This window comes from Sarcophilus harrisii, chromosome 6 (assembly GCF_902635505.1).
Source record: "Sarcophilus harrisii chromosome 6, mSarHar1.11, whole genome shotgun sequence".
Lineage (NCBI taxonomy): Eukaryota > Metazoa > Chordata > Mammalia > Dasyuromorphia > Dasyuridae > Sarcophilus > Sarcophilus harrisii.
This window is the reverse complement of record NC_045431.1, coordinates 188,546,302-188,568,346: the sequence shown is the minus strand read 5'-3', so window position 1 is coordinate 188,568,346 and position 22,045 is coordinate 188,546,302.

The window sequence follows — 22,045 nt, the reverse complement described above, 5'->3', positions numbered from 1 at the left end:
TTTTATTATATGTTGATTTTATATTTTATATTTATATTTTATATTTTCTTATATATTTCCCAATTACATATAAAAAACATTTTAACATTCATTTTTAAAAAGTTGAGTTCCAAATTCTCTCCCTCCCTCCCACTCTTCCCCCACTTGTTGAAAAGGTAAGCAATATGATATCAATTATACATGTGAAGTCATGCAAAACATATTTCCATATTAGCCATGATGCAAAAGAAAATACACACACATACCCAAAAAAACCACCTAAGAAAAATAAAGAAAGGTTAAAAAAAAGATCTGTTTCCATCTGCACTCAAGAGTTCATTAGTTCTCTTTCTGGAGGTAGGGAGCATTTTTCACCATACCATTAGACTGAAGGAAAAATGTATGATTCTTCAAAGCACAGAAAATTAGAGCTGAAAAAGACCTGAAAACCCAAGCCCCTGGTTTTACAGAGAGGGGTAAACTGAGGCTCAGAGAAAGACACAGGTTTGCTCAAGGTCAGACAACAAGTAAACAGCAAAGTGGGGAAAACCCCATTCTCCTGGCTCCCAGCAGAGTCCCTCCCTACTTTGCACTAATTCTTCCTCTCTCTGATGTACTTGCTAAATAAGATCATCTATCATAACTCGCTGAGCTTTTGTCCTATTCCCCTGTCCTCCTCGACTCTATGGGGACAGGGATGAAGATTTATTGAAACTCTCTTTCTCCCAGGGTCCAACATATACAGGAAGCAGTTACTTAATGTTTATTGAATTGAATTAAATTGAATGACATAGTAGGTACTGCGTTTGTTGAAGGCTGAATGAATGAAATATGTTCCTCTGAATGTTTAATACTGACTAGAGAAGAGGCAAAGGCAGATATCATGGAGCCTCCCTTCCCCTGAGCCATGGGCAGCAGCCTCCGCAGACTCCTCCTCCTCCTCTGCCAGAGGCATCCAGGTGGTCCAGCTGCTCCACACTCCATCACTCATGTCCTCTTAGTCTCCCTGAGTACCCAGCATGGCCCTCCTGCCCTGCCAGGGTCTGTCAGCACAGACTAGCTATTCAGGCCTGGGAAAATGTTTGATTTAGGAGGGCAAGCGGGGGAGGTCAGAGCCAATAAGGCATTTATCAGACGCACGATGGAGCCTGAACGGCCCTTTCTGTACTGAGGGATGACAAGGGGGCAGGGAGGACTGAGCATCCAGTGAGAGGGAGCCTGAAGCGGGTACTTGGGGGACCCTGTTTCCAGCCCCAAATTATGCAAACTGTCATCCTGAAGGAGGTCATGCCAGAAAATTTTTTAAAACATGAAATAAAGGGTTCTTTACCCATCAAAGGCTAGAGGGGACCATAAGGATTCAAGAGACACAGAACATTAGAGCTAAAAGTTAGTAAGACTCTTTGGTTTTATAGGGGGAAACTGAGGTACAGAAAGAGATATGATTTACCCAAAGTCACATAGTCAGTTATAAAACTGACTCATGGGACTCATGGGATCTCAGACTTGGAAAGGATCTTAGAAATTAACCATCTAGTCCAATTCTTTGATTTTACAGATGGGTAAAATTATTTGGTCTTATATCTGGTCTTATATCTAATATGTGTCTAAGCAAAGATTCTAACCCAAGACTCTTAACTCCCTGAGCCAGAATTCATTCTACCAAATGCTTTTATTCCTCCCACCAATACAGATAGTGGCGGCAGGTGTAAAACACTGCTGCTTTTGGTTTTACAAAAGGGGGAAACTGAGGCACAGAAAGAGACATGATTTACCCAAAGTCACATAGTCAGTTACAAAACTAGGACTCATGGGATCTCAGATTTGGAAAGGATCTTAGAAATAAACCATTTAATTCAATTCTTTCATTTTACAGATGTGGAAGCTGAGGTCTACTGAGGATAAATGACTTTCTATAAGTGGCAGAGGTGGGATTCAAATCTGGTTATACTGACTGCAAAGTCAGTCCCTATGAAACGACTTACCTACTTGGTCTTACATCTAATACATGTCTAAGCAAAGACCCTACCCCAAGACTCTTAACTCCCTGAGCCAGGATTCATTCTACCAAATGCCTTTATTCCTCCTGTCAGTACAGATAGTGGCAGCAGGTGTAAAACACTGCTGCTTATGTTGAGTGACATGTGGGAACAACTCCTTCTCGCTTTTTTATTACAGCTTTTTATTGACAAAACTTATGCATGGGTAATTTTTCAACATTGACCTTGCAAAGCCTTCCGTTCCAAATTATCTCCTCTTTCCCCTCACTCCTGGAATAAGTCCTTCTCACCAACTGGTTATAATGCCTGGGATCCCACAGTTAGAAATTCATTCTTTTGCATGTTAAAGATTTGCCAGAATACTCCAAAAATAGTTATTCTTATGGCTTACAAAGCAATTTATGATTATTATCTCATTTTATCCTCAACACAATCCTGAAAAGCAGTTGCTATTATTACCTTAATAATAAGGTAATAAGACCTTATTACCTTTATGGATGAGGAAACTGAGGCAGAAGCTAAGTGACTTCCTCAGTGTCATACAACTAATATTAATAATAATTGTTAACATTTATGTAGTGCTTACTGTGTGCCCAGCAATGTACTAAGCACATTACAATCTTTATCTCATTTGGTCCTCACAACAACCCTGTGAGGTAGATGCTATCGTTGTATCCATTTCACAGGTGAGAAAACTGGAGCAAATGGAGGTTTAAGTGACTTATCCCATCTCACACAGCCAAGGAGTGTAGGAGGATGGATTTGAACTCAGGTCTTACTGGCTTCATGCCAAATATTTTATCTACTCCACCATCTAGAATATCTAAAAATGTATTAAATCTGCTTGCCTCCAACTGGAAAGATTCACATTAAACTACTATATTCTTGAGGGCATAGTTCACAGGCAACTGACAGCCGGACAAGCACTAGGGGACTCAGAGACAAGAGAGGTTCCTGGGGAGCAGAATGAGAAAGAAGAGCTAATGACATAGAAGAGTTCTAGAAGAGGACCCCCCAAACCAGACTTCACTACCTTCCTATAAGGAAATGCGATATATCCCCTGAAACAAAACAAAACAAAACTCCCATCTCTAGTTATACAATGTTCAGATTTTCTGCCTTGAAAACCTTTACGAATTCCCTTTCCTTCTGTTCCCTTCCCTTCCTTTCCTTTTCCCTCCCTTCCCTCTCTCATTCCTATCCTTTTCCTCTTTTATTCCTGTTCCTATTCCCATTCCCATTCCTTTCCCTTCCCTCTCCCATTCCCATTTCCTCTTCCATTCCCATTCCCATTCCCTTTTCTTCTCTTCCTTTCCACCTTCCTTTCCCTGCCCTTGCTTTTCCTCCCATTTTCTTCCATCTTCCATTGCATTCAATTCTGTTCTATTCCTTACCCTACCCCTACCTAACCCTTATCCAAATTTTCACACAGTCTTCCCTGAGTCCAACTTTCACATTCACCTTTTGAGATCTTACCATCCATGGAGGTCCATCCAGAACCTTTCCCTGCCCCCTGCAATAGGAAATGACTTCTCCATGCACCACAGTTTCCCATGTCCATGTTTTAGGTCCCCCTACTAGACTTGTGAGTTCCTTGAGAACATATGTTTTATTTTTCTTTCCCCATTACATCTGCCACTACAAAAGACCCTGGACACAGGAGACTTGTCAGCTTCATTATCATTCACTTGCAGCTCCTCCACTGAGGCATGTGCACTGTGATGTGTATTTTTCCCCAATCAATGGATTGATTGATCCCAATCAACCTGGTCTAGATATCAGGAGGGCTTCTTGAGTTAGCAGTTCTATTAAATGTCACTGCATGAATCTCTTTCGAGTTCAGATGTTCTGTGTTCCATTTCTCAGGTTTCTTACAGTTCTCATCTTCTGTGTTCTTAGTTCTAAGGGCCTTCAAGCTGTCTTCTGCCATTTTTGTATGATGTAGGACTCCTCTGTACTCTAACATTCTATGTGCTAAGGGCTCATTTAGCTCCATGTTCTTTATTTCAAAGTCTCTTCCAGGGTTAACCTTCGGTATTCTATTATCTAAGGATTCTTCCAACTGAAATAGTCAATATTTTATATTTTATGTTCTCTCCCAGTGCTAACATTCTATAGTCTATGTTCTAAGGGCCATTTCCCTTCTAGGATTCTGTGGTCATTGTTTTAATATTCTCCTAGCTCTTATACCTTATAGACTTATAGGCTTCATTGATCCATTTTAACTCCATCTAGCTATTCAGAGAATCCTTAAACTGGGGAATAGTGTCCCAGCTGCTGAAAAAGCTGCTGGTTATGCTCTGATATGAGCATATGGGAAGTAAGAAGTCACAGCTGTCTTTAAAGATATTTTAAGGTCCATGAAAATATTAGAGTGTGTTCAGGCAGAGAAAAACCCACTAGTTGTTATTCACAATAGTTAGTCCAATGGGATGTTGCCATGGGAACCATAATTCACTCTCCAGGAGTTGTATCTAGTTCCTGCAATGCTCAGACATTAGGATCAGCATTGAATCATTGCATTGTAGAGAGATATATCTTGCTGACAGCCCAGCCCTTCTACTACCCACAAAATACAGGAGTCAGAGAGTCTTGAACAAGCTTGAGAAGAGCCTCTGTTTGGCAAGTCCATAAAATCTAGAATATCAGAAGTAGCAGGAAACTTAGAGAACCCAACCTCCTCACATTGTTGTTGTTCAGCCATCTCAGCCATATCTTATTGTTTGTGATCCCATTTAGGGTTTCCTTGACAAAGATACTGCAGTGGGATGCTATTTCTTTCTCCAGCTCAATTTACAGAAGAAGAACTAAGGCAAACAGGGTTAAGTGACTTGCCCAGGTTCACATGGCTAGTGAGTGTCTGAGGCTGGATTTGAACTCAGGAAGTTGAGTCTTTCTGATTTCAAAATCATCCCTTTATCTACTGTGCCCTTTCACATTACAGGAGAAGAACCAGACTCAAAAAAGGAAAGATACTTAGCAAAAGTCACATAGCAAGGAAGTGGAAAAGCTGGGTCTAGATCCCAGGTCCCCAAACTCACCAATGCCCCACCAACCCTGAATGAGGACCATCTCTTCTTCAAATCCTATCATCCTTCAAAATCCAGTTCAAATCCCAACATGTCCCTGACTGCCTCAGCTGGAGATCATAGGCCTTTACTCTTAATTCCAAGAACATTTGCTTCTCCTCTGTCTTCTTCTTAAGATGCAAAGATACAAAAGAACCTGCCTGTCAGGGCAGGTCCCAGGGGATCTATTCCTTTTCTCTTTCTCCAATCGATTGATGAATTGACCACAAGCCAGAAAGACTCCTAGGACAGGAGTCAGGAAACCTAGGTCCTATTTCCAATTCTGCCATAAATCCACATGTAACCGTAAAAAATCATATCCCTCTCTGGTCCCCAGTTTCCACGTCTGGATGGGAAGGGGGATGAGTGAGAGGGTCTCTACGAGACCTTCCAATTCTGATATTCTGTAAATCTACAATAATCAGTTAGTCTCATGGAGACACCTTGGAGAAATTATTCTGAGAAGTAGTGCATTCAGGTGAGTCAGAAATGAGGAAATATCTGAATTATCTGAGTTCTCATTAAACAGAGAGGCAAAGCCACACACACACACACACACACACACACACACACACACACACACCCTTCCTTCCTTAATGTGATCAAAGAGACTTCTAAAGAAAGTGATCAATGGTTCAGTCCCCACTGAGGAGTTGCTATTGACAGGTATCTAGGGAGTAAATGGCTCCTGTAGTTTTGACTGTTTTATCAACCACTTGGATTTTTTTTTTCTTTTCTTGAAGAGAAGATAGATTATAATTCATGTATAGGCTAGACTGAATGGCCTCTGAGGCCCCTTCCAGTCCCCGGCTTCTGTGTTTTTGTAGAGCGGAGACTTCAGCCCTGATGCAATTTGAATGGACGCCAAACCTTCATCCCCATCTACCAATTTTCCCTGAATGCTTCAATGCCAGAGGAGCCTTGAACAAGTTAGTATTTCAAAACTGCCTAACAAAACGAACGAACACCCTGTTCTCTTCTGGCCTTGTGCATTGAATCTGGGCTTTCCTGAGCCAGCAGAGGACGGATCCTGTTGGGTTTTATATTAGAAAAGCTCCCTGGTTGTTTAAGAAGGACTGTCCCTGACACATACTGAATGGCCTTGTCCAAGTTTTCCTTTCTCAGGGACTCAGTTTCCACTTCTGTAAAACAAGGAGGGTGAAATAAATGGGATATAAGTTTCCTCCAGATTCTAATATTCTATGGTCTTTGTCCTAAGATCCCTCCAATATTGACATTCTGTTCTAAGGTTTCTCACTTCTATATTTTAAAGTCTCTTCAGATCTGAGATTTTAAGTTCTACCTTTCATGACAATTATTCCATACTCTAAAGTCTTTTCCCAACTCTGATGTTCTGAGGCAGAAGTATCTAAACGTTTTTGTGTTATGGATTCCTGTGGCAGTCTGGTGAAGCCTGTGGAACTCTTCTCAGGATAACGTTTTTAAATCTCGAAAAGAAATTACATAGAATTACAAAGGAACCCAAGTATATTGAAATATAATTATCAAATTATTTTTAAAAACAAGTTCACAGACTCCAGCGTAAGAGTTCTGAAGTTCTATGTTGTATGTTGCTCTTCTGCATTCTGTGTTCTGAAGTGTGTCCATTTCTAACATTCCATTTTTCAAGCTTCCTTCCAACTCTGACATCCTAAGTTCTAAGATCCCTCTAAGATTTTCCAGCTGAAATAACACAGGAATTTTGTTTGGTGAAGTGGAACCCTGTATTCAACACATTTGACAGGATTGATTCTTGGATAGATGATAATTTCTCCTCTTCCCCCTAGAGGGAACAAATGCCACGAGTGACTGTGGCCTCCCCCAAGTGCTCTGGCCAACAGGAGGGATTGGTGGGTGAGAACATTAAAAACCAGATGAGACCAATTTTGGCCAACGGAGGAGACCAGGAACCCACAATGAGCTTCATCAGACTCTTTTAAGAGACCCACAGATATTAAATCTCAGCCAACATCAACCTTGGGTTCCTGGGTCTTCCCGAAATCGATGGGCAACATATATATGGTCCCAACCACAGAGCAAGGAGGTGGGATGTGTCTTTGTAGTGGTCCCAAAGGACAATTGCAAAAAATGTCACTGGGGTCAAGGATCTATAGCATTAAAGCATTTAATAATGTTCTGCTTTTATTTAGACATAATTTTGTAAAAAAAAAAGGGGGGGGGGTCTTTTTGAATTTTGGGGCTATCTTATTTATCCATTTGAATGCTGAACTTTAGTAAGAAAGAATACTTTACATGTGGTATAGTGGAAATATTTGTCAGGAGGCCTAAAACTCTTAGTCTTTCTCCTGATTTGCTATGTGATTTTTTGAACAATTCTCTTTCTCTAAGCCTTGGTTTACCCCTCTGTGAAAGTGGAGATTGAATTAGCTGATCTCTAAGGCCTGTCTAGCTCTCTATGCTGTGATTTTTAATCTCAGGAACTACAGGACTCTGCAAATATCCTGCAGTCTCAGAACAAAAGAAATGCCCTGTCTCTGTCCTTTGACAATTTTAGCTCCTCTCTTTACAAATGACTGTCCTTCAAGACCCAGCTCAAGTAATTCATCCTCCAGAAGGCAATGAAGTAGAGAAGGCATTGATTTAGAATCAGAGGGTCTGAATTCAAATTTCAATGATTATTTGCTTCTTTTTTCTTTGCTTATTTATTTCTTATGCAACTCTGAAAAATACATTACCCTCAGATTCTTCATAAAGATTTTCAGCTTTAGGTACCACAATTTAAGGATGCTGAACATTAAAGCATGTCAAGGAAAGGCCAGAATTGATTGGAGAAACTGGCAGTGTTTATCTAGCTTAAAGGAAAGAAGATTTAATTTTCTCTTCTTGACTTCTGGTTCTCCACATTTTTGCTGGTCAGCTGCTTTTTTCACTCTTGAAGATCTTTCCACATGCCAGTCCCCTTCTTCCATTGGTGAATTTTTTGGGGAGCTAAACATACTTCCTTCCCCTGCCAGCAGCAGTGCTTGGGACTCTGAATTCCAGAAGTCCACCTCCATGGCACCTCTTGAGTGCCTTCTCCAGCCCTTGCTTTTCAGCTCCCCCTTAGAATGTAAGCTCCTTGAGGACAGGGATTTTTCCTTTTTGCTTGGATTTGTATCACCAACACTTAGCACAAGTGCCTCTCACATACTAAGTGCTTCATACATAAGAGTTGCCTGCCATTTAGGGGAGTCATAACAGCTGTTGTAAGTATTTGGAGGGCTGTCATGTGGAAAACAGAGAGGTGACTGTTCTACTTGGCCCAAGAAAATCAAACTATGAGAAATGGGCTCGACATCAGGAAAAACTTCCCGACAATAATAGCTGTCTAAAAGTAGAATGGGTTCCTTCAGGAGGTTGTGGGCTGGCCTTCCTTTGCTGTAACTGAGAGTGGAAAGCCTCTTTCAGGGATGTCATAGAGAGAACACAACAGCTTCTCTGGTCCTTTGCAGCTCTGAGGTTCTGCGATTCATTCTGAAAATAAGGAGCTTGCTCCAAATTTTCTACTCCCAAGATCCTCTGGGAGAGCAAAAATGATACGGGAGAAGGGTAGGAGATCACACCAGTGTTAGCAAAGATCCAGAAGCAAAAATGATCTAAGTATGTTTAGGAAAATCAATTCAACTCGACATATATTCATTAAAGTATGTCATGAGCCCAGAAGTTGTGCTAACTAGGCACTGAAAGCACTGGATTTCAAGGCAGAATACATTGCCTGGAGTTTCAGCTCCATTATTTGTGATCTTGGACAAGTCCCTTTCCCTCTCTCTGTTTCCCGGCACCTTTCTCATTTCCTTCAAAGTTGTGCATTTGTGCAGTTTTCAGAACTGTGAAGTTCCTGGAGCCAGCATGAGTGGTCATGGAGAGGGGTGGGGAGACATTCCAGCTGTTGGGATCAAAAGACTGGTTTTCTCACTTTCCAGACTTTTATCAAAAGGCACACATCTGGACTGCTGTTTATAGCAGGTGATGCTTACATTCTTAGGTTGCTTTTAACTTTTCCAAAACATGTCATCTCATCATGTGGAGACACAACACAGGCATAAAAAGAGACCTGGGTCTGAATCCTGGAGGCAAATGGCACTGTGGAAATTTCAAGTGCTGGATTGGGAGTCAGGGGATCTGGATTCAAATTCTGACTCTACTACTCCCTATGTGATCTGGAACAAGTCTTTTAAGACTCTCCAGCTCTCATTTTCTTCATCTGTAAAAATGAAGGATTTGGTCTGCATACCCTGTAAGGCCTGGTCTTCCACTCAAATCTATGATCCTATTACTTTTAGCAGGTTACTATGGGAGCCGATGTTATTTTCAGCTCTTCTGGACACAGGATATATTATGGGTTTATAGCTTTTTCTTGGGCCCAAGCCAAGTGATCTACAGATTGTAATGACGCAAAAACAAAGCCTCCATATCTGTAGCATCTTTAAACTTCCAAAAGCAGTCTTGTGAAGTATATATCGCGTCCATTTGACAGATAAGGAATCTAGTGGAGGACTGGAATCTGAAACAACTGACCCCAAGCCCAATGTTCTTTGCACCATAACTCAAGAAAGCTTGACCAGATGCCCGGCTAGCCTCCAAATAATTTTCAGTTTCCTGCCTCTGAACTATTTCCCTGGAACTGCCTCCAGGTCAACCTAGTATAATTTTCCCAATCTATAAAGCTCACTCCCAAATGTTTCTCTGGACCACTATTCCCATCCCAGCTGATGAGTGACCTTTGATTTCTCAGAATTCCCATAACACCTTGTTCATCCCTCTCTAATGCACTTATCATAGAATATATATTTTTTAAATCTTTAACCTGACCACTTTACTGAATTTCATGCTTGAATCCAGAGTGGAATTTTTATTTCAAGTTTACCATGTGTAAAAAAAGGGAAAAGAACCATAATCAGTTTCCTTGATTGAAAAACTCCACTTAGATTTTTTTACATGGATAATTTAAACCCACCCCTCATTGGCTAATGTCACAAGAATTTCTGAGAGTTGGGGAATATATGAAGGGTGACAGTGGGAAAGAATTTTTTTTTTAAATAACAGAGAGAAAAAAAAGACTTCCCTCCCCAAACAATACTCCAGAAGGCAGACCTTGTCTGGTCACATGATATTTACTATCATCACCTCGGCAGGCTGGTGGCTGGAAGGGGTCTTCTTAAGAGCTGGTACACACTTTGCTCAGGCTTAGGGTCTGGTCCTTAGAATTATAAATTCTGAGATGAAAGGGGCCTTGAATAGCATTCAGTCCAATGCTCTCAATTTAGAGATGAGGAAAATAAGCCTCAGAAAAAATAAGTTACTGCCCAGGATCACACAGACAGAAAGAAGCGACAGAGATGAGATTCCATTCGGTTAGGTAGAAATTGGCACAGTTTTCAAGATGAGGAAACTGAGGTTCTGAAAAAGAAATGAGCTTGCCCAAAGTCACCCAGTTAGTATCAGAACAGAGCTTTGAAGCCAGGTATCCCAGCAGCCTGTGGTGGTTTTTTCCCCCAATTTTACAACAAAGAGTCCCAGGTCTAGAACTGATCTGGAATCTTAGAGCCCATTTTTCAGAGAAGGAAACTGAGGCCCAGAAAATGGCCTGATTTGCTGTGGGTCACACAGTGGCAGGGCAGGGATACATGAGTCTTCTGCCTACAGCAAATCCAGGGCTCCTTCCCCCAGGAATTCTGTGGCCAGGCATCCCAGGCAGATGGAGTGTTTACCTAAGACTATGGGGACCAGATTCCTGACTGGGGAAGCATCTTTAATGAGGGGGGAGAGGGACAGGCTGGGCGGGGGAGGTGTATTTAGAAGAGGAGAAGGCTGACAATTTTAATTATCACTAAAACCTTGGGCCCATTCAAAGGCGGGCCTAATCCCCCTGCTCGATCCTCGGGGCCCGCCGGGCGTTGATTAAACTCCCCCCCCTCCCAGACACACACACAGACACACCCGGAGCTTGGGAACCCCAGGCCTCTTTCTCTGCCGGTGTCACCAGCCTGCCCCGGGTCTTGTGGTTCTCACATTACGGACTGTGAACTCTCCCAGTCCCTGGCAGCGGGGCCCAATTAAAGCAAGCAATTGATTAAACAAGCCAATCAGGGTAATTAGTTTAATCAGACTCCCTCAGGGGAGCTGGGGACTGAACAGTTCATAAAATGTCCCCAAAGAATAGACCAGGAGGCTCTTTAAGGTCCTTTGGCCTGTGGGTAATTAGAACTCACTTGTGGAGTCCCCAGGAAAAGGGGAGAAAAAAGATGGGGAGGGGGCAGGGAGTGAGGAGAGGGGAAAAGAAAGAGAAAGACTAGGACACAAGAAGGCCCTGGAGTCTGGACCGTGTGGACGAGAGAAAGGAAAGAAAAGATTTCCCAGTCAGAGAATGATGTCTGCGAGCTACACAGAAAACCCCGAAGAATTGTGGGGTAAACAAGGGATGGGGGAGGGTACAGGCCTGTGGGGAGGGGCATCCAAAGGGCTCCCTGAGGAGCTTCTGCACAGGGCCTGGCCCAAGGAGGCAGGCAAATGGGGAGCCCCAGCCTGGCTTTAAGCGAGAGGCCGTGTGCTGGAGTAGGTGGTGTGCCTGGGGGGGAATCGGGGCCCTGGGGAGGAATCTTGGCTTTGCTGCTAATTAGCCGAGTAAGCTCAGAGAGGTGCTTTGAGTCTCAATTCCCTGTCTGTAAAATGAAGGGGCGGAATCAGAGCAGGAGCTAGAAGCCTTTTCCCTTTCGAGGAGGGAGTATGGAGGTGAACTTGGATGAGGGAAAAAAATACACACACACACACACACACACATGTGTATATGTGTATATATTATATATTAAATTTCAATGAGATTGATTTTCTTTGTAGTCCTACATATTTTGTTCCATGCATTTAAAAGCAATTCTAAAAAAAAAAAAAGTGGAGATCTTCACTGACAAAGAGGTCCATAATGCACAAAAAAGATTGAGCAACTCCCTGAATTAGATGATCTTGAAAGATCCCTTCAGTCTCAGAACTTTCGTGATGTGATTGTTATATAATTCACCTCTAAACTTAGCAATGAAGTATGGAGGAAAAGGTGGTAAAATGGATAGAGTGCTGGCCTGGAGTCAGGAAGGTCTGAGTTCAAATGTGGATACAGTGGATGCAGACACTTATTAGCTGCCTGATCGTGGGCAAGTTGTTTCACCCTGTTTACCTCAGTTTCCTCATCTATAAAATGAGGTGGAGAAGGAAAGGGCCAACCCTTCCAGTATTGTGACCAAGAAAACTTGGATCGTGGGTGATATGACTGAACACCAACAACATGAGCAAGAACGTAACGTGAAAGTCTTAGACCATCTCCCTTTGAGGGGGGAGAGTGAGGAGGGGAGAAGGAGAAGAAGTAGAAGAGATATGTAAACATGGAGAGAGGGAAAGAAGGAGAGAGAGGGGAAGAGGAGAAAGGGAGAGGAAGAGAGGGGGAGAAGAGAGGAGAGGAAAGACAGAGAGAAAGACAAAAAGAGAGAGGAAAAAGAGAAGAAGGAAGAGGAGAAGGAGAGGAGGAGGAAGAGAAGGAGAGAAGGAGGAGGAGGAGGAGGAGGAGGAGAAGAGAAGAAGAAGAAGAAGAAGAAGAAGAAGAAGAAGAAGAAGAAGAAGAAGAAGAAGAAGAAGAAGAAGAAGAAGAAGAAGAAGAAGAAGAAGAAGAAGAAGAGAAGAAAAGATGATACAGACAGACAGAAATTATTCCTGCTTCTTTGGACAATGTATATAATAAGTCAATAGGTTCTGAGGTCTCTGTTCTGAATAGAGTTGTATGGACTTTAAGTGATTTATTTGGTACCTCACAGACCTTTTGAACTGACTTCCAGCTTCAGGGCTAGTTCTTTATAGACAGCCAACCAGATAAATGAGGCAGACCTGTATCTTTTCCTCATCTCTTCGATTCAGTTTCGCCAAGAATAAACAAATGTTTTCTCCTTCTCCTGTTTCCTTCCATAGTGTCCAATGCACCTAACTATTCATGAGATCATAGGATGTGAAAATTTATAGCTGCAAAAGAGATTAGAGATTGCCTGATCTAGCACTCCCAATTTACAAATGCAAACTGAACCTTGATCAGGGGGAAGGATTCATTCAAAGTTACCGAGGTCACAAGAAACAGACCTGGGATCATCTGAAATCAGGATCTCCAGCCCCAAATTCAGGACTCTTTCTGCAACATTGCAAAAAAAAAATTGACCTCAACTTACCTTAACTGTCCAAGGAGACCACACAGAAAGTATGAGTTGGAATCAGGAGAAAATGTCTAGTCTCCTTACTGCCCTGTCCCCATGTGGGTAGATGTGATTGCCAGAAACATCTAAGGTATGGTGGGCTTGGGGTGGGAAGGGAAGCAGATTGAGGGTCTGCTTTGATGACCGGGAGTTGCTGGGCTGGAACGGGCTCCAGAATCTGTTCGGCCAAAAATTGCAAACCTTCTCGTGACCACCAGTTTTGCAGGGAGCTGGGCCGAGAGTCAAAGAAACACCCCAGCTGATTTATGACTCTGGGGATGGGGAGGGAAGGGAGGTGGAAGCCGAGCAGGCCTGTGGTTTGCTGCCCCTGGTTTTGACCTGAAATTCTCCAAAAGGAGGTGTTTTCCAGTGTGGGTCACTGTCAGCTGGGAGAAGGGGAGATGCAGAGGGGCTTGTTCCAAAGGGAATTTCCAAGGAAGAAGCAAAGAAGCAGGGGGTGGGACCCTCATTTGTTAATATGTTGTATTCCACTTGAGAAAATGAAAGTCCCTTGAGAGGAAGATTTGTTTCCTTTTATTTTTTTCCCCTATTTATTCCCAGTATCTGACACAGTGCTTTGATTATAGTAGGTGTTTAATAAATGCTTATTAAATTGGATTAGGTTTTTGACCCAAACTCTGACTTCTTGAAGATTTTGTAAGTTATCTAGAAGCTGCCAAGTGAAATCACAGTTATTAGGATGATAATAATAATAATACTTATATTTCAAGCTAGCTCTTGAAATACTATAGTTTAATAAAGCATAGTTGCTTTCTGCTTACTGCCCTATAACTTCTTCCTTGGGTTTTCAGCGCTTTATGACAGCAGGATCTTCAATTAATAATAATAATAATAATAATAATAATAATAAATTGCATAAAGATAGTATAAAGCAGGAGTTTTTAACCTGAAGTCTGTGGACTGGATTTTTAGTTCATATTTTATAAATTATATTTAAACAGTTTCCTTTGTAATCCAATGGATTTTGTTTTATGCATTTAAAAGCATCATTGTAGGAAAAGGGGTGCATGGGCTCCAGCAGACTTCCACAGCAGTCCCCATGATGTGGGAGAAAAATAAAGGTTTGTCACTGTTCTGCCACTGAGTTCCTCTAATGTGACCTTGGAAAAGAGCTGTCCAAAATGATGACCTCCTTGGGAAATAGTGAGTTCCCCATCACTTGAATTTTTAAAGGAGAGCCAGATAACATATTAGGGATACTATAGAGATAATTTCTGCTCAGGTTTAATCTGGACCAAGATGCTTTCTAACTTGGAGATTTAATGGTTTTATAAGTTGTATCCTGTCTAGAGGTCTCAGTTTGCTCCTCTCTAAAAGGGTAAGTTTTGATCATAACTATTATCCCTCCCAGCTTTGACATTTTTGTGACTTCATGTTACTAGGAACCAAAAATAGCTGTTCTGGGAGTTTTCCTCCCATTCCTCATAAGCAGGAGCAGCCCTGCCCTTTCTCCTCCTGGCCATGATTGGATCCAGACTTCATTCTTGCTCCTCCCACTAAGGTGGCTCCCAGATGTGAACAAGGCACTGGAGGAGGACAGTCAGTCTCCTGGCTATGTGGCTTCTCCAGAGCTTCAGTCTAAGGGGGCGGGGGGGGGGGGGGGTTGCTTAGTGCGTGCTCGTGGTTTTGCTGTTGCCTCTGGGTCTGGCACATGGTTAGGGATTGGCAGGCGGTATCACCCACCCCTCTTTTTATAAAGCACATCTCTCCCTATTTCAGCTAATTATTCGTGGTCTGTCCTGGGTGCTGGAAGAGAGCAGCAGTTCTGGGGGGGGGGACCCCTGAGAACCACGGAATTACAGAATGATGAAATCATGGAACCGCTAAAACCTAGAACCAAAACGAATGAGAAAACATACCTCCCTTCTTTTGGTAGAGACATGGTGGGCTACAGAGCAGAATAAGGCTTATGCTGCATTAGACATGGTCAATGGCTCAGTTTGTTTTGCTGAATTAATTGTACTTCTTGGTCATCGAGAAGAGTTCTATATGAGAGGAATATTTAGTAGGAGATGACATCAATGGAAAACAAAAGGGCATGCCTGAAAAACATGCACAGATGCTCATACAGCTAAAGTACCATAATCACAGAAATGCAGAATCATCTCAATATGAATATAAATAATAATATGAATATAATAATAAAGAACCCCAAAGATCAGGAGCAGGACACACCTTGGAGTGCTATGCTATCACTGGGAAGAACCTTAGAAGTGATCTAGCTTGAACTCCTCAATTTATAGAGGAAGAAAGGATGCAAACTGAGATATAGAAAGGAAGGAAGGATGAATATCAAGAAATTGAAAGGAGGAAAGGACATATATTGAAAAGTTGCATATCAACAAAAGGGAAGAAAGGATGTATGTAAAGATAGAGAAAGAAAGGATACATATCGAGACATAGAGAAGAAGAAAAGATGTATATTGAAACATAGAAAGGAAGAGAAGATAAATATCAAGAAATTGAGAGGAAGAAAAGATGTATATCGAGATATAGAATGGAAGAAAAGATGCATATCAAGAAATTGAGATGAGGAAAGGATGGATATCAAGATATAAAAGGGAAGAAAAGATGTATGTAAAGATAGACAAAGAAAAGATGCATATCAAGATATAGAGGGAAGGAAGGATGCATATTGAGACAAAAAAGAGGAAAAAAGGATGAATATCTATAAATTGAGAGGAAGAAACGATGTATATCAAGATATAGAAGGGAAGGAAGGATGGATATTGATGTTATGTTAAACTATGGACATCGTTCCCTCTCTCCAACTAATTCACATACAGTATCCAAGATATATAAGTACTGAGGGGAAAGTACGATGGACAAGTCCATTCTGCTACACATAGTCATCTGAAAAATAAAAATTTAAATCCATTTTGTATTTTTCCTGGGTTATTAGATGGAATCCTCTGAATCATTATGGATCTATTTAGAAAGTTTTCTAATGTGCTGGGACCTGCTGCAATTAGCACCATATGATCCAGAACTAGGAGCATTTAAAGGCTCTCATCCTATCTTAGGAATCTTTTTTTCCACTTGGCCTATGAGCTGAATCTCTTCTTTGACAATAGCAAATATGTTTGACAAACACTCATTACCTTGAGTTATGATTCAATTAATATGAATGATCAGATACATTAGTTAACATTAATTTATATTAATGATGTGATTGTAGGCTGTATTAAAAAAGACATGGTGTTAGATAATATATATATATATGAAACATTCACCCCCAAATTTCAAACTAATGATGATGATTTGAGAAAATGCTCCAAATTATTACCAATAAGAGAAATACAAACCAAAACAATTCTGTAATTTAACCTTATACCCAGCAATCGGGCAAAGATAGCAAAAAATAAGAATAATCAATATTGAAAAGGTTGTGGGTTGTGAAGAGATATTGTTGGTGGAGGTTGTGAATTGATTCAACCATTTTAAAAAATAGTTTAGAGATACAGGAAGAGAAATATTAATATTTCCATTCCATTCTCCCCAGAGATTCCATTGGTAGGCATAAAGCCTAACGTGGTCATTGACAAAAAAGAAAGATTACTAATAGTAATTTTATATGTGGTAAGAAAGAATTGGAGAAAAGTAGCTGTCCATCAGTTGGGGAGTGGCTAAGCAAGTTGTTATGCATAAATATAACAGAGCATTTCTGAGCTGGAAATAAAACTGATTATAATTAGCCATAATAATATAATAATGATTATAATTAATGCAAAGAAGCTTGGGAAGACATATGAAGTGATACAAAGTGAAGTGAGCAGAACCAGGAAAATAATATGTACAATGACTACAATAATGTCAATGGTTGTGCTCAGTTCTGGACACCACATTTAAGGAAGGAGCATATCCTGAGGAGAGTGAGCAGAATGGATAGGGGACTTGAGACCATGTCATATAAGAAAGAGCTGGATGAAATAATAATGTTTAGCCTGGAGAAAAGACATCTTGTGTTCTTGTGTGAGGGACTATCTTCAAGCATCTGAAAGGTTGGGAAGGAAGAAAGGAAGGAAAAGGAAGGAAGGAAGGAAGAAAGGAAGGAAGGAAGGAAGGAAGGAAGGAAGGAAGGAAGGAAGGAAGGAAGGAAGGAAGGAAGGAAGGAAGGAAGGAAGGAAGGAAGGAAGGAAGAGGGAAATGGAGGGAGGGAGGGAAGGAAGGGAGGGAAGAGAATGAGAGAGGGAGGAGAAAACAAGCACTTATTAAGCACCTACTTTGTGCCAGCTACTATACTAAACACTTTACAAACAAATAATTTGAAACAACACCCTTATAAAGTAGGTGCTATTATTATCTCTTGAGGAAACTAAGAAAGATGAGAATTAAGTGATTTGCCTAGAGCTAGTATAATACCTGAAGCCAGATTGGTTTTCCTATCTCCAGGCTCCAAGTTCTACTCATTTTACCAGCTAGCTGCCTCAAGGGGAAGTGACATTAGATTTATTTGGCTTGGACTCAGGAGGCAAATCTAGATGCAACCGAGGATGAGGGCAAAGATACAAAGAAGGAGATTCCAGTTCAAACAGAGCTGTCCCACAAGGGAAGTGACTGCCCTGACAAGTATTAAGCTTCCTATTGCCAGAGGTATTCAAACAGTATCTGGATGATCCCCTGTTATCCATAGAGGTAACTCTTGTACTGGAAGAGATAGTGGATTAAAAAACCTTCCTATCTGACTCAAGATCAGAATTAGAATGTGGGATGATGGGGATTTGGTTATTGAAACAAAGTCTTTCTGATTCAGATTTTTTTTAAGAGTAGTAGATCACAGAGAGATTCAAGGAAGAGATTCTCTTTGAAGAATCAAAAACAAGCAGAGAGACGGGAAAAACGCTGGTTTCAAATCCAGGGAAATTTAGGACTTGGTAGTCTAATCACTTCAAATCATTTTTTAAAAAATTAATTAACTAAGTTTTAAATACATATTGCTTTATGAATCATGTTGGGAGAGAAAAGTCAGAATAAGAAGGAAAAACTGTGGGAGAGGGAAAAAAAAACAACCACAGAAAATGAAGTGAACATAGCATGTATTGATTTACATTCAATCTCCATTGTTCTTTTTCTGGATGCAGATGGAGTTTTCTATCCAATTTATTGGGCTTGCCTTGGATCACTGAACCACTGAAAAGCACTGAGTCTTTTGTGGTTGATCATTGCTCATTCTTGCTGCTATTGTGTATAATGAATTACTGGTTCTGCTTGTTTCAGCATCAGTTCATGTAAATCTTTTCAGGATTTTCTAAAATCAGCTTGTTCATCATTTTTTATAGAATAATAATATTCTATTACCTTCATGTACCACAATTTATTCAGCCATTCCCCAATTGATGGGCATCTACTCATTTTCCAATTATTTACCACCACAAAAAAGAACTGCTACAAACATTTTTGCACATATGGGTCCTTTCCCCTCCTTTATGGTTTCCTTGAGATACTGACCCAGTAGTGACACTACTGGGTCAAAGGGTATGCACAGTTTGATAGCCCTTTGGGCATAGTTCCAAATTGTTCTCCAGAATGGTTGGATCCGTTCACAATTCTACCAACAATGCATCAGTGTCCCACTTTTCCCATATCTCCTCCAACATTTATTATTATCTTTTCCTGTCATCTTAGTCAATCTGAGAGGTGTGAGGTGGTACCTTAGAGTTGTTTTAATTTTCATTTCTCTAATTGATAGTGATTTAGAGCATTTTGTCATATGATTTTAGATGGTCTTAATTTCATCATCTGAAAATTGTCTATTTATATCCTTTGACCATTTATCAACTGGAGAATGGCTTGAATTCTTATAAATTTGACATTGTTCTTTATATATTTTGGAAATGAGATATTTATCAGAAACACTGGCTGTGAAAATTTCCCCCCAGATTTGTATTTCCCTTTTAATCTTGTTTCTGTTGGTTTTGTTTGTGCAAAGCCTTTCTAATTTAATGTAATCAAAGTTGTCCATTTTGCCTTTCATAATATTCTCTAGATCTTCTTTGGTCATGAATTCCTCCTTTCTCCAAAGTTCTGATAGGTAAATTATCCCTTGCTCTCCTAATTTGCTTATATCACTATGCCCAAATCATCCCCCATTTTGACCTTATTTTGATATGTAGTGGGAAATGTGGGTCTATGTTGAGTTTCTAACATTTTATTTTCCAGTTTTCCCAGAAATTCTTGTGAAATACTGAGTTCTTATCCCAGAAGCTGGAGACTGGGGGTTTATCAAATACTAGAGTACTATAGTCACGGATTATTGTGCCATGTGTATCTAACCCATTCCATTGATTCACCCTCTATTTCTTGGACAGTACCGAATGGTTTTGATGACTCCTGCTTTATAATATAGTTTTAGGTCTAGTACTACTAAGTCACCATCTTTTCTATTTTTTTATTCATCAATTCCCTTGATATTCTTGACCTTTTGTTTTTCTAGATGAATTGTGTTATTATTTTTTCTAGCTGTCTAAGATAATTTTTGGCAGTTTGATTGGCAGTCACTTCAAATCTTAAGCCTCAGTTTCCTATCTTGTAAAATATTAATTAATTAATTCCTATCTTGTAAAAAATTAATTAATATTAAAATAACATTGATCCCTACCTGACTTACAGGATTGTGGCCTGAAAGTGCCATTAGAGATATGAGAGATTTCCAGAATGGGGCCAGAAAAGCTCTTTGCACACGTGGTGGATTAGTATAAGCTCTGAGAGGCTCCTTGAGCAGAGCAGCTGAGTTGTGTGTGCTCTAGGGAAGAAATCCGAGGCTGTCCCCAGTGGGATGGTTAAAAACCATCCCTGTAAGAGAGTCACATTGTACTCACCTTTTCACACCCTGAACCCAGCCAGCCAGAACCAGCTGTTTGACTTCAAGAACACCAGGATTATTTTCATTCAGGGAATCACTGACTTTCTAGGTGGGGCTGCCCTTCCTAAAGAGGGAGGGGGGCTTATTGGGAAGTTTGGCAGCTGGATGTCAACCCTGAACTTGAAGCTTGATATTTATAACAGATTCCCCCTTCAGTCACTAAAATGATTTTCCTGAAGGGCAGGTTCAGTCATGTCACACACACTCACTTACTCTAGCCCTCACCCCTTGCCACTACTCAACAAACTTCCGTAACTCCCTATTGCTTCCAGGATCAAACACAAAATATTTTATTTTAGCATTCTAAGTCCTTCTTAAATCAATCTCCTCTTACCTTTTCAGTCTTCTCATATGCATATATATTCTTCCATCTGGTGACACTGAGCTCTTGGCTCTTCTATAATCAAGACACTTCCTCTCTTGGCTTTGGGTATTCCTATTTTTTTTCCTATTTATCCCATCTTTACTGTTATTGGGGAATTTCCCAAGCTTCAGAGAAATTAAGTGGGTTCAGACAGTGAGTCTGAGGTAGGGTTTGAACCCATTTAGATCTCCCTAGATCCTAAATTCAACCCTCTCATCACCTGTTCTTTAGATTGTAAGCTCTTTTGCCTCATTTTATGCCCCCAAAGTGTTTGATAAATTTTTTGGGCTAACACCATGGCCAATGCCTCTACCTCCCAACTTGTATCCTCTTGAAATTCTTAAGAGAGACAAGGAAAAGGTACAGCAATAAACAGCTTTATAGTGACAAGAGCATCCTGGGTGGGGAGCCTTTATCTCCTCTTCTTGGGACTCTATTTCCTTATTTATAAAATGGGAATAACACTTTTTACTACCTACCTTGCAAAGCTTGTTTTGTATATATTTATTTGCATATTGTCTTGCCATTAGATTGTCAGCTTCACGGGTTCAGGGACTATCTTTTATCTTTTTTTGTATCCCCAGCACTTAGCACAGTGCCTGTACATAGTAGATACTTAATAAATGTTTATTGATTGAAGACTTGGGCAAAACTCACTTACCCAGATAGTTTACTCACAATATAAGAATTTTTCAGATAGCTGAGGGTTTGAGCCTTTTAGAGCCAAAGGTTTATATTTCAGAAGTAAGAATTCCATACACACACATGTGACATGTACAAACACACATATACATGAATGTGAAGGAGAATGAAAGGAGTATTGTGTTTGAGTCCAAAGACCTCCATTCACATTACAGCTCTACTGTTTATTACCTGAATGATCCTGACACAGTCCCTTCCCTATTTGGGGTCTCAGTTTCCTTCTCTGTAAAATAAGAGACTTAGAATAAATTATCTCAAAGGCCTTTTCCAGATCTAGAGTCTATTTTCCTCATATCAGCTCAGAAAGGGAGACAAGGCAAATATCATAATATCTATTTGCCTTTCCATAAGAGGAAACGAACTTGGACAGGGAAAATAATTAGCCAAGATTCAGAGCAAGGACTCAAATCCAGCTTTCCTGAACCCGATGTCCTTTCTACCACGCTAAAAATTGTTGCCGAAATCTCCAGTGAAATTTGTTGAATATCACTTAGCCATTATCTCTAGGTCACCAGACTTAATGGATAAAATGAGTGATAATAGGCTCCAAGTGAGAACCTCAGCATCTAACATTAGATGCTGCTACACAGAGAATATTGAAAAATCACATACACATACAAAACAAGATGGTTATCTGGTTCAAAAGAAGAGATATAAGAAGACAATTCTTGCCCTCTTTATTGGAGGTCAAAGGTCCTCAAGTGTTACACAGTACACGATTTTTTCAATGTATTAATCATTTATGATGATTCTTCCCCATCTTTAAAAAGATATTATTTGTTAAATGGGATGGCTGTTAGGGAGAAGAAGCAGACAATGATACG